Source organism: Apodemus sylvaticus, chromosome 10 (assembly GCF_947179515.1).
Source record: "Apodemus sylvaticus chromosome 10, mApoSyl1.1, whole genome shotgun sequence".
Classification (NCBI taxonomy): Eukaryota; Metazoa; Chordata; class Mammalia; order Rodentia; family Muridae; genus Apodemus; species Apodemus sylvaticus.
The window spans coordinates 67090256-67104494 of record NC_067481.1 but is presented as its reverse complement, the minus strand read 5'-3'; positions in this window follow the sequence as shown (position 1 = coordinate 67104494).

The following is a 14239-nucleotide window of genomic DNA, read 5'->3' as shown; positions in this document are numbered from 1 at the left end:
TGAGAGAATTAAACATGGTTGTGTTTTCTCCAGCCCCTCCCTTTTCTGTCTCCCCCACCCCATTCTCTTTCTCTTCCGAAGTCTGTAAATGACAACCTGTTTACACAAGTTTTTATGTTGTCTGAGCTTCGTCCCGGCTCCGTTCCCTCCTGTGTGTATTTTCCGCACCGAGAGATGTCTGCTTCGGGAAGCCGGGAAGCCTTCAACCTAAACAGAACCCAGTCTGATTGGAAAGTGTATTTATTTGAAAAATCGTAACTCACGGTTTTGGTGAAAACGGCCCCCAAATTTATGGGATGGCTCGGGGTGCGGTGGTCATAAATCAAGAAAACCTGCCCTGCCCCCTCCCCTGTGCCCCCCAGCACTGGGGTGGGTTCTGAGGGAGTCCCTGTCCTCTCAGCTCCTCAGTTTCTACTACAGCCAGCTGTTCTACAGCACTCAGTGGACCGGAAGGCAGGTGGATTTCTCTCACTAGGGTGGTGACATCTAGGGCAGTTTCCTCTGGAGTGATCAGCTAACTGTGCTGTGTATTTGGGGTATAATAGTGTTGTTGCATTAGATTTGGAGTTCTGATAGTTGCTCTCAGAGGCTGCCCTCTGTCCAACAATTTTATACTTAGAGGGTTAGCCAGCTCTGCTCTGGGACGGTCAGTTTTGAGGCCTGAGCTTTTGCTTCCAATGTCTGGGAAGTTTTTTGTTTTTTGTTTTTTTCTTTGTCAGTCAAATTTTAACTCCTGGGGTGGAGGTAGGCGGTAGCTCTGTAGTTCAGGTAGTATACCAGGCATGCATCAGACCCTGGGCAGCTTTGTTCAATTCCCAACACTGCGTGAAGTCCCAGCCAAGACCAAACCAACACACTTTACCTAGCTTCCCCAGGCTTGACTGAGGACTGGGGTTGGGGGCGTGTCACGCTCATCACCGAGGCTGCTGACGATCAGGGTTGGACTTTCATATAAAACCATTACCTTTTTCTTCCCTTTCCCTGCTATTTATTTATTTATTTACTTATTTACCTACTTACTTATTTTGCTGTGCTGGAGATAGAGCCAGAGGCTTGCCTGTAGACCAGGCAAGCCCCTCCCACTGAACCATCTCCCCCTCCCAGGACTCTTTCTTTTGACATGGTCTCATTTTGAAGTCCTTTGGCTTCAAAGTCACTAAATGGCTGAGGTTGGTCTTGAACTCCCAATCCTCCTGCCTCCATCTCCCAAGTGGATGACAGGCAGATGCTCCCATGCCTCATAGTTTATACTTATATCTCTCACTGCACCTTGGTGCTCAGTGCTTTCCTCCTGCAGGACCCTCTTAGGAGCCAGGAACCTCTACATTCACCCAGCTGATTGAACCTACCTCAAGGAGAAAATTCGAGGCTCTAAATTCCATTACCTTCCCCCTCCCCCAGAAGGCAAAAGAATATATAAGAATGGAGACCACAGGTTGTGTGGCAGGCAATCTTTGAAACCCTGAGGTTGCCAGCCCCCCAAAGCCCCTTGCTGGGGTTTGTCATTGAGACAGAAATCATCAGTTCACAGTGGCATTTAGTTGCAAGAAATGCATACATTTCAATGGAGACAATCTTGTCTGGAGATGGAAGTCAGAGAGCTGGTAGAATACAGCTTATGTCTCAATGGGTGGGGACAGAGGCTCTTCTCCCACTCCCCCTTCCTTTTAATTTGAGGCTGGAGTGGAGAAACAGATAGCCCCCTCCAGACCTTCTTCTCCAGACCTAAGGCGCCCTTGCCCTAAGGAACCATGGGTCTCTAAATTCTCTAGTACTACTAACAGCCTGCAACAGAAAGCTTAGAGCCACCAGGAATACAAATGTCAAACTATGGAAATGGTCTCATGAACTGAACCCCTCCGCAGCTTGGTATTAGGTGGTAGATAGGTGGCAATTTGGGGCATTCGAAACCCTTCTTTTACCCAGCAGCCCTTAGAAAGAGGCTTCAGCATGACAGTTAGTCTGATTATTTTAAAGAGGTCCAGGCTACATCCGTTAGCTCTCCCATCATAGTCAGCTGTAAACACACTTTAAGAGAGAAAAACAAAAAAGGGATTTAGGATCCACAATAGGAAACCGCTTAGCTCTGGGCTCACTGGCAGACGCCTTGGGAGAGACAATACTGTTCAGCGTTTTTTTTTTTTTTCCATTTTTTTCCTTGTTAAAGTTTAAATCTCACGGGGGCTCTTCTTGTTCTCCTCCTTTGCGCACAGTGGGGAGGTCTTCCTTAAAAAGCTAAGGATGGGTGGAAGGCCTTGCATCCATTTCCTGCCTCCGGCCTCACACTGCATCTCCACTCTGTTATGTTGTCCTGGGGAGAATTTTGCGCTGAATTACAAGGGGGGGGGGGTGGTTGTGTGGAAAAACACTGAAGAAATCAGGATCACTTTCTTCCCCATACTGGTACTGTGGATCGAACCATGGGTTTCACGTGTACCAGGCAACTCTGCCACCACCAGAGCCACCGCCCCGGGCCCTCAGAAACCCTTGAGAAGAAACTGGGTGTTTGGTGAAAGAGAAGGTTAGGATGGGTTTCCTTCCGGGAAGCCTGAATTTGGGCATGTCTCCTCCTGGTGTGGTCTTGCTCCCTAGCCTCTTGGACAGACACCACATTAAGCCACCCACAAACACCAGGGGACTGGAGGTTGTGGTCCTCAGTTTCCTAGAAGCCACCCCAGAGTCTGACTAAAAGAACAGGCTGTGGAGCAGGCCCCCAAACCCAAACCCAGCTGCTACACTTACTAAATCTATTTCCATGCATGAAACCAAAAGGTTCCAACAGTCTATTAACAAAAAGGGTGGGGGTGGCACGGGGAAGAAACAAAGGTGGCGAGAGAAGAGAAGAGAAAGGAAAGTTCCAGAAAACAAAACAGACATTAATCTAATTGCCTGTTCTCTCCTGCCATAAAAATCACAGAGGAAATCAGATCTTTCATGTACATTTGTATAAAAACCAGTCAGAATCCGAGCTCACCAAAACCCATTGTGTCTCCAGCTGAGTCTCCTAATTGAGAGAAATTGAATGTATCAGGAGACCAGGCATCCATGGAGCCAGGTTTCCCCCCCTAGGGCGTTTGCTACAGAGCCAGAGAGAATAAACATGGTTGGAAACACTGGCTAATCAGCAGGCTCGAGGAGAAGGGGACCTTCTAGAAGCCCAGGGGAGAGTGGAGGTGGGGGCTAGGAGAGGGCAGATGTCTTTTTCATCCTGCACGAGACAGTAATGGTATATCTCTCATAAACAGCCAGAGTGTCTTTCTCAGCTTCTCACCTGACGTGCTTTTTGTTGTTTAATTTCAGCTGTGACAGATGACACTAACCGAACACCAGGGTTACAAACACAGAGGACTGTGGGGTTGGGTGGATGGAGGCACTGAGGACTGAGGGCATCTTTCTAAGAATCAGAACAATGCTGTGATTTGTAAGCAAAGGCTGTTACACAAACCCTGGGCAAGAAGGAACCATAGACTCTGGCGCTCAGAACCAAGCACCCCAATGATCCAGCATCACCGGTCTCCTTCTCTGGACTCTCCTGGGCACAATGATTCATTGCACTTGCTAAAAATCACATCATAGATACAGTTAGCAGTGGCACTAGAGGAGAGCGGGAAGAGTCAGCTTCATCCCAGCCAAAGGAAAATGAATGTGGTAGTTCATTGGTTTATATGTCCAGGACATTTTTTGTTTTTAGAAATTCTGTATGCTTCATGTGAGAACACCTTCACAGTCCCTGTGGGGAGCTTACTGCACACAGCCCTTAAGGGGGAGTCTGCTCTCAGTAACCAATAGTAGCAGAGGAAGACAATGAAGCAAGGGAAGGAAGCTTCGAGATACAAATTTCAAGGGAAGGGCAAGTAAATTGTAGCTATAGCTCAGTGGATATAGCACTAAGGAGGCGTGGGTGGGGGAGGCACCAGGTTCCAGCCCGAGCACTGGGGGTGTGGGTGGAGGCAAGATCAGTTCTGCCTTTAAAAAAATACAGTTAACCAAAAACTAGCTATTTACATACAAAAAGTATCCCTCTTATTAGCAATATGCTGTCAGGGAAGCCACTCTAGGAACAGTAGCTATACAAAAGGTTACTATAAGAAATGTATCACTTGGAATCACATGTAAGAACACAGGCAGGGTAGAATCTGACTTTTCTTTTTCTTTCCTTTTCTGTTTGTTTGTTTGTTTGTTTGTTTGTTTGTTTGAGACAGGGTTTCTCTGTGTAGCTCTGGCTGTCCTGGAACTCACTCTGTAGACTAGGCTGGCCTCAAACTCAGAAATCTACCTGCCTCTGCCTTCTAAGTGCTGGAATTACAGGCGTGTGCCCCCACTGCCTGGTGAGCCTAACTTTTCTTTCTTTTTCTTTTTCTTTTTCTTTTTCTTTTTCTTTTTCTTTTTCTTTTTTTGCAGGGGACAGGGAGGTTTCAAGACAGGGTTTCTTTGTATTATACCCCTGGCTGTCCTGGAACTCACTCTGTAGACCAGGCTGGCCTTGAACTCAGAAATCCACCTGCCTCTGCCTCCCAAGTGCTGGGATTAAAGGTGTGTGACACCACTCTCCAGCCTAGACTAGGGTTTTTGTTTTTGCTTTTTTTTTTCTTATCAAAAGCCAACATATTGGTAGATACCTTATTGTCTCCACTGTCCTACTTCAGAAACACAGAACACGAAAGACTCCAAAACATATTCGCTGAAAGAAATAATTGGTTACATGCAGCTGTGGGATTCACTGAGCTCTAAATTCCTAAACCAATGCTCTAGGAATAAAAAAAAAAAAAAAATTGCACACAAGTATATCTGTCACTAGGACTCCTGGCATGCAAATGTGCATGCTTTTTCTCCAAGTCTTGTCTCTTGATCTGACAGACTCCTGCCTGCTCTATCTGATATTTTTTAGTGTTGTCTTTGCCTGCGGCAGCCCATACCATCAACAAAGGTTGGAATTGAGATGTGCCTTCCCTGCTTTGTACTAGACAGAACAATGAGTATAGAGGTTTTCTTCAGGCTTCAGGGGAAAAAATTACAGAAAATACCAGAAACCAGGTAGATGGGTGTTTTCAGTTCACAAATGTGTAATTCTTTCTCCAGACCCTTGAGGCACAAGGGTCTCTGTGTACAAGGGTGGCAGGATCCTGGGCTGCCCCCCTTTCGTACATTCTCCACTTAACATCCCAGGGCCTTGAGAAAGGGCACCAGAGAACTCAGATTCAAACCCCATCTCCCCAGCACTAGGAAGGCAGAGGCAGAGGAATGGCCACACATCTGAGGCCAGTTTGGTCTACGAAGTGAATTCCATTCCAGCCACGGGGTAACTAGTGAGACTCTACATCAAAAGCAGCAAAGCGATCAACTGAATAACCTACTAAAAAAAATCCCTAATAAAGCTATATAGTAATAACTACAGCTGTTCTTCATGTATACGTGTATATTTTTGGGAGTAGTGCTGTGGCCCTAATCCAGGGCCTCATAAATCTGAGGCTATACCCTAACATTATTTACTGTAATTTATTTATAATGAGTGAATTACAAGAAATATTGACAGTAATTAAAGAACTTAAACCTGCCACCCAAACAATGCATTTCCTCGGCTTCACTCCTTCATTCCCGAACACTGTGTTGGAAGAACACTTTCCACTAATTAGACTTTATGTCTAGCCAGCTTTTCCTTTAAAATTATTTTTATTTTTTAATAATATATTCCACTAATTCTTCAAGAATTTCATGCAGCATATTTTGATCAGGTGCATCTCCCTACATTTTTTTTTCTTTTTTTTTTTTGGTGTCAGTGGGGAGTTGAGATAGGGTTTCTCTGTGTTAACAGCCCTGGCTATCCTGAAATTTGCTTTGTAGATTAGGCTGACATTGCATTGAACTCACAGAAATCTGTGCTGGGATTATGTGTGTCATCATGCATGGATTACCTCCCTACTGTGTGGTGTGTGTGTGTGTGTGTGTGTGTGTGTGCGTGTGTACATGCCCAGGCACGTACATGCATGCAGGTGTCCTCAGAGGGCTGGCTATAGTGATGGCAGAGACAGCAAAGTGCATGCCTTTAATCTCAGGACTTTGGAGGCAGAGGCAAGGGGATCTCAGAGTTTAAAGCCAGCCTGATCTACAGAGTGAATTCCAGGATAACCAGGGCTACGCAGAGAAACCCTGTCTAGAAAAGAAATGCACGCAACGCATACTCAGTATACAAATTGCTAATATCTTTGTAATACTTTATATTTTTTGCTAATGTCTTTACTGAGCTATAATTCATACCATATGTTGATTTGTGAAAACTTTGTATTACATTCATTCATTCATTGAGTCAGGGTTTCTTTGTCTAGCCTTGCCTGGCTGTTGTGGACCCAGATCTGTAGCCCAGGCTTGCCATGACCTCTGCTCCCCAAGCACTAGGATTAAAGGGTGCAGCAGCAGCACCTGGCCACATTGACATATTTTTGTCCTTGTGGTTGGGGTTGGCATGCGTGTGAGTATGTGGAGGCCAGTAGACAATTTGTAGGAGGTTTGTGCTGACCTTCTGCCATGTGAGTCCTGGAAATCAAGTTCACATTGTCAAGCTTGCTGGCAGGCCCTGCTGAGCCATCTTGCTGGCCCATTTATCTTATATTACTATTATTATTAGTAGTAGTAGTAGTAGCAGTAGCAGTAGTACTTTATGACAGGGTCTTTCTTTTTCTTCTTCTTCTTCTTCTTCTTCTTCTTCTTCTTCTTCTTTTGGGGGGGTTGGATTTGGTTTTTTTTTTTTTTGAGACAGGGTTTCTCTGTATAGCCCTGGCTGTCCTGGAACTCACTCTGTAGACCAGGCTAGCCTCGAACTCAGAAATCCGCCTGCCTCTGCCTCCCAGAGTGCTGGGATTACAGGTGTGCGCCATCACCACCCAGCTGACAGGGTCTTTCTTATGTAGCCTAGGTTAGTCTCAAATGTAGTAGAGAATGACCTTGACGGTTTGGATTATTAGCATACTCTAATACATCTAACTTATTTTACAAAAATTTTAGACAGGATGATTATCATTCTAGACAGAAAAGGTGCAAAGCATAACAGAGAGGGTTTCTGTTTGCCTTCTCTGCCCCCACACTGACACAACCGAGGTACATTTATCAAAACTAAGAAGTTAACCGTGATGCATCACAGTCCAGCCAAACACCGGGCTTTATTTAGCTGTCGCCACTTTTTATTTAGGTCCCTATTCTGTGTTGGGACCCCGTCCAGGAAAGACAGTTGTGTTTTGTCTTAGTCGTTTGTGAGAAGGTCAGACTGTTTCTGTAGAGGTTTACCTTTGAACAACTGATTTTTGTTTTTTAAAGGTCCAACTTCAGGCATCGTTAAAGTCTTCAGCACATTAATACTGTGGGATTAAAACAGACTGCACAAGCCAGGCAGGGTGGTGCACGCCTTTAATCCCAGCACAGGGTTTCTCTCTGTAGCCCTGGCTGTCCTGGAACTCACTCTGTAGACCATGCAGGCCTCGAACTCAGAAATCTGCCTGCCTCTGCCTCCCAAGTGCTGGGATTAAAAGCGTTTACCACTTCTTTCTTGTTTGCTTTTATTTTTAGATTGCTTTGTTTTGTTTTTCAAGACAGGGTTTCTCTGTGTGTCTTTGGCTGTCCTGGAACTCTCTCTGTAGATCATGCTGACCCCAAACTCACAGAGATCTACCTGCCTGCCTCTGCCTCCCTAGTGCTGGGACCAAAGGCACACGCCAGCCTTAGATTTAAATTTTTTATTTATTATTTTGTCTGTGGTATGTGTAGGGGGAGCACATATGGTGGTCAGAGGACAAACTGTGGCAATCTCCCCTCCTTTCACTGTGGGTTCTGGAAATCAGACTCAGTTTATCAGGTTTGGCAGCAAGTTTCTTTACTTAGTGAGAAATCCCAATAGCTTTTCCTTTTATAAAAACATTCTCTCTCTCTCTCTCTCTCTCTCTCTCTCTCTCTCTCTCTCTCTCTCTGTGTGTGTGTGTGTGTGTGTGTGTGTGTTCTTTTGAGTCAAAGGCTCCTATATATCCACATCCATGATGGTCTGGAACGCACTACATATAGTTGAGAGTGTCCTCAAACTTGTCTCAATCCCCCTGCCTCAACCTCCCACGTGCTAGGATTACAGGCATGTGCCACCACATGTTTATGTGAAACTTTCACTTTAAGATGGTGAGCTCTGCATCTGAGGGAGTATGTCCACCTCTTGAACTCTTATCACTGGCCCCGGCCTGACACAGCCATGCAATTCTGAACTGGCACTTAGAGGTGTTTCCTGTTTCTAATAAACTGAGGGATTCTGGGAGGGGAGGATGGAAATATCAGAAATTATCAAGTCCATCCTTATTCCTGTCAAGGCCCAGGTACAGAAACACTAACTCAGAGAGGAGTGGGACTTGCTCAAGGTCACACAGCAAAGCTGGGACTTGGGAACGAATAATCTAATGTTCCCTTTTTGTCTCCACCGCGAAAGTCCTTGGGGCTGAGGGGAACCGTGCCGGAGGCCCACAGCTCCGGGACATGACTGAGGAATGTGTTGGAGAAGTAAGCCGCCTTCGTTTGCAGGCCCGACAAGCCAACAGGCCTACGTGTGGCAAGAAGGGGCTGTGGTTATCTGCCACCCGCCTCTGTTTCGTTTGGTCTGTCAAGTCCGACAGCAAAGTGCCCCAAACGTGTGAGGCTTGATAAAGATGGAAGAGACAAGGGTGGAGATGCCAGGACATCAGGGACCAGAGCCTGAGAGATGTTGCAGAGCCTCTGTCTCTCCGGAAGCCTCTTCCTGGGGGCTCTGGTGAAGACTCCTCCGCATCTAGGGGGCTGAGCCCTCTCCATCATAATATGCAGCAGACTCTCAGACGTGTGCGTTGAATTTAGACGTTTTAAAAACTAATTTTACAAAACTAAAAAAAAAAATTCTTACAGGTGTTAAGTGTTGTATTGAGCATATCTCTCCCCATCTCTCCTCCTTGCCCCGCCCTTCCCACATCTTGCCCCACCCCTTACCCCGCCCCCTGGCTGTCTTCCTGCAGTTTCTCTTTCATTTAATCTTTACATGTGTGGGTTTTAAAAAATATTTATTTATTTATTTATTTATTTATTTATTTATTTATTTATTTATTTATTATGTTTAAGTACACTGCAACTGTCTTCAGGCACACCAGAAGAGGGCGTCAGATCTCATTATGGATGGTTGTGAAACACCATGTGGGTGCTGGGAATTGAACTCAGGACCTTTGGAAGAGCAGTCCGTGCTCTTACCCACTAAGCTATTTCTCCAGCCCAACATGTATGTTTTTTATGTTATCACATAAAACAAAGGATCACAACTGGGAGAAAACATACTTGTCGTTTTTTTGGTTTGGTTTGGTTTGGTTTGGTTTGGTTTGGTTTGGTTTGGTTTGGTTTGGTTTTTCGAGACAGGGTTTCTCTGTGTAGCCCTGGCTGTCCTAGAACTCACTCTGTAGACCAGGCTGGCCTTGAACCTCCCTAGTGTTGGTATTAAAGGCTTGTACTGCAGCCGCCACCACCCCCAGCCATATATTTGTCCTTTTAAAAACTTTTATTTAAGGTGTGTGTGTGTGTGTGTCTGTGTGTCTGTGTGTCTGTGTGTGTGTGTATCCTTCTGTGATTGCTTCCATGTGCTTAAGATACTTACTTGTCTACAGCCACATCCACTTCCCAAGGACAGCATGACTCCATTCTTCATTACTGGCTGTATGTATACACCACAATTTCCTTATCCCTTCCTCCACTGATGGATGCCTAGCTTAGCTCCACAGCTCCACAGCTTAGCTATTGTGCACAGTGCAAAATAAACACAGCAATGCAGGAACCCGAAAGGAATCAGCACACCGGGTCTCACATTAGACATTGAAGTCACAGTGGCAAAAGCACCACAGTATGGTCACAAAAACCAGACGTGTGGATCAGGGAATGGAATAAAGAAATAGATCCGAGTAGCTACAGCCACCAGAATCTTGGCAAAGGTGCCAAAAATATACCCTGGAGAAAAGATAGCCTCTTTAACAAATAACGCTGGGAAAACCGGGAACACTGTGTGCACGTGGAAGAGTGAGAATAGACTCTTATCTCTCACTCTGTAGGAAAATCAACTCCAAATGGACCATGGCTTTCCGCCCTGAGGATGGTTCTCAGAAGCCTTAGTCTCATTGCATCACAGACCAGTATCACAGGCAAGGCACCACCACGCCTATGATGCCATGTCCAGCTAGATCTTTATTGTTTTTTATTTTATTACACACATGTGTTTCATGGGGTAGAGGTGTGTGGCAATCAGAGGACAAGTCAGGAGAGTAGATTGTTTCCTTCCACCATGTGGGTTCTAGGGCTGAGCTCTCTGGTCATCAGAGTTAGCAGCAGGTAACCCTACCTGCTGAGCCACACCCCACCCCCACCCCCACCCCACCCCTCACCAGCTAGATTTTTGTATAAGAAGTCTACCCTGTTGTTCTTCTGAATCTCCTCCTCCCTTCTCCCTCCTCTCTCCTCCCTCCTCCTCCCTCCTCCTTCCTCCTCCCTACTTTCCCCTCCCCCTTCTCCTTATTCTTCATCACCATCACTTTGTGGTGCTGAGGATGACATACAGGACTTCCACATGCTATACAAGCAATTCAGCCCAGCACTACATCCAGCTGTTTATTGGTTTCCATATAGAAAGCAATACAGAATTTGGGGAACAAAACACAACACTTACCGTCCTGTCTCCAGAATGGGATCACAGACCTTCCCTCCTTCCTTTGCTTTCCTCACTTCGTAATGGGTCAGGAAGGGTGATAAAGGGTCGTGTTTACTTCATGAGACCTGGGCATCGGAGGATGAAGACACAGTTATTGGTTGTCCTGAGTTTGGGTTGTGTTGTTTGTTTGGTGTGACCATAACATCATGTGTGTTCTTTTCTTTCACTTTTTCCCCCTCTCCTGTGTGTATGTGTGTGTGAACATGCTCATGTATGTGGAAGACGGGGGCTGACATGGGATACCTTCCTCTTCCTCCTCCTCCTCCTCCTCTTCACTTCCTCCTCTTCTCTTCCTCCTCCCCTCCTTCCTCTCTCCCTCTCCTTCTCTCTCTCTCTCTCTCTGTGCCCGCGCACGCGCGCGCGTGTGTGTGTGTGTGTGTGTGTGTGTGTGTGTGTACATTTGTGCAGATGCTCACAAAAGGCAGAAGAGCACATCAGGTCTCCTGGAGTTGGAGCTACAGATGGTTCTGACCTTGACCTGTAGGACATGGGTTCTGGAAACCAAACTCTGGTCCTCCTCAAGAACAGCAAATACTCTTAGCCCCTGAGCCATCTTCAACCCGTTGATACCATTTTCTAATAGCAGTTTTTAGTATGCCATTCACAAATCCCCTTGAAGATCTTAGGCTATCCAGTTTCCACAATCTCAAGGGTTCATAGCACTCTGAAACTCACCAGGCACTGTACTCAAGACTTGCTCATTGTTTTGTTTTGTTTTTTTGGTTTTTTGTGTGTTTTTGGGTTTTTTTTTTCCCTGAGACAGGGTTTCTCTGTATAGCCCTGGCTGTCCTGGAACTCACTCTGTAGACCAGGCTGGCCTCAAACTCAGAAATCCACCTGCCTCTGTCTCCCAAGTGCTGGCACTAAAGGCGTGCCCAACCACCGCTTGACTGACTTGCTCGTATTTTATTATTTATATTTATTTGCTTGTTTTGTTAAGATAGGGTCTCACTGCGTAACAGAGGCTGACAACAGATCACAAGTTTCAACCTAACATGGTTTTATTTGAGAGTTGTTATGTTTTTATAAGACTGTAGAACTTTCTTGTCTTCCTTCCACATCTTAAAGACAGAGTCTCAGTCCACAACCGTGGCTGGCCTCAAACTCATGATATAGGCGAAGTTTGTAGAGATTTTCTGTCTCCTAAGTGCTGGCCTAGAACTCAGAAATCCATGTATCTCCATACCCCACCACACAACATACGGATAAATCCTAATTCAATCAAGACATACCCCACCACATAACATATCCTGAATGGATAAATCCTAATTCAATCTACTGAGGCCCAATGATTGGGAAATTTTTATGAAGATTAGTAAGAAAATACCCTATCGAATATGCATTTATATATATATTACACATGGAAACACACATTTATTGTTTATTTGAAGCAAGGTCTCTCTCTCTCTCTCTCTCTCTCTCTCTCTCTCTCTCTTCTCTCTCTCTCTTTTTTTTTTTTTTTTTTTTTTTTTTTTTTGAGACAGGGTTCCTCTGTGTAGCCCTGGCTATCCTGGAACTCACTCTGTAGACCAGGCTGGCCTTGAACTCAGAAATCTGCCTGCTTCTGCCTCCTAAGTGCTTGGACTAAAGACATGCGCCACCACTGTCTGGCTATAGTTTCTATATAGACCAGGCTGGCCTTGAATTTGCAGAAATCCTCTGGCCTCTGCCTCCTAAGTGCTGGGATTAAAGGTATGAACCACCATACCCAGTTTGCCTATGCATTTTCTTTAGGGCAGATTTTCTTCTTGTGGCTGGACATAGGCAGGTACATGCCTCTAAACCCAGTACTTGGGATGTAGAGGCAGAAGGATCAGGCATTCAGAGTTATTCTCAGATATACTGTGAATTCCAGGCCATCCTGGGCTATATAAGAGAGAGAGAGAGAGAGAGAGAGAGAGAGAGAGAGAGAGAGAGAGAGAGAGCTTCCTTTAGGGAAAAAAATAAGCAGCATGCTTTTTCCTTAGGTGACAGAGAGAGCTGGTGGCTAGACCTTCTTTTTTTTTTAATTTTTAATATTTATTTATTTAATGTATGTAAGTATACTGTAGCTGTCTTCAGACACACCAGAAGAGGGCATCGAATCCCATTACAGATAGTTGTGAGCCATCATGTGGTTGCTGGGAATTGAACTCAGGTCTTCTGGAAGAACAGTCAGTGCTCTTAACCGCTGAGCCATCTCTCCAGCCCCGTGGCTGGACCTTCTAATAGTCAAATATGAATGCACCAAAATTCCTTTTCAAGGGCTGAGGAAGTCAGGCTGTAGGCAGACCACCAGCACCAGTCAGTAGCTGTACTCTTCTCCTCTTCCTCATCCCTTCTCCTCCTCCTCTCCTTCTTTCTCTTCTCCCACTTCTTTCTCCTCTTGTTGTCTTCTGTCTCTTCCTCCTTATCTTCTTCCTCCTCCTCTTCCTCCTCCTCACCCCAGCCCCTTTCTCAGACAGGGACAGTCCTGGAATTCCCTCTGTAGACCAGGCTGACCTCAAACTTAGAGATCTACCTACCTCTGCCTCCCAAGTGTTGAAATTAAAGGAGTAAGATTTATTTTTATTTTTAAATTCTGTGTATCTGTGTCTGGGTTTGGCTCAGAAGCCAGAAGAGGGCAGTGGATCCCCCGGAACTGGAGTTAAAGACCATTGTAAGCCAGTGCTGGGAACCCAACTGAGGTCTGCGGCAAAAGCAGTGTATGCTCTTAACCTCAGGGGCATCTCTCCAAACCCCAAATTTAAAATTTTTATTATGTGAAGAAGATTTTTATTCTTATCATCCACAGCTCTCCAAGCCCATTAAAAGCCACGCATAGTGTGGTTTTCTGACTGGAAAAAGCTAGGCGTTCTCATTTGAGAAGAGGTCTTATATAGTCCGAGCTGGCCTCAAACCTCTGTGTACCTGAGGCTAACACTGAACTGCTGACTCTCACACTTCCACCTCTGGAGTCCCAGAACAGGACTCGGGACTTCCTGGCTTCCTGCTTGTGAAGCAAGCACTCTACCAACCGGGCCACGCCCCTAGCCCAAGGGCTGTCTGCTTTGCAACTGTGGTTTAGTGAACCTGTACCTCACCTTGGCATGTGGCATCTCACCATCTCACCCTCTTGGTTGACAAATCTGTCTTCTTATCCTGCTACATGAGGGCTAAGAGTCACTCTCCGCTTTACTTCTTTCACTGAGCAGAAAGCAGGGCCTGGCTGGGAGAACTGTTTTCTTCGTGGGCTTATTCCTTCTGTTTTTCCAGTTTCCTAAACCCAGCAGAGCCTCCTCTGCTAATTAACAGTCTGTTTTTCTCAGGTGCTGATATCTCCACCATAATGTTAGAGCTGAAGGAGTCTGTAACGGTCAGTTCCTTTCCAGACCTGCCCCTTTCTCTGCTTTCCTGTAAAGGTTGGGTAACTGGACTGACCGCACAGCTGCTTCTTGCCTCCCGGGGCTGCCGCAGGTGACTGGCCTCAGGTATTATCCTGTCTTCCACGGCTGGCCTAGGGTGGATGACTAGGCACTGTGG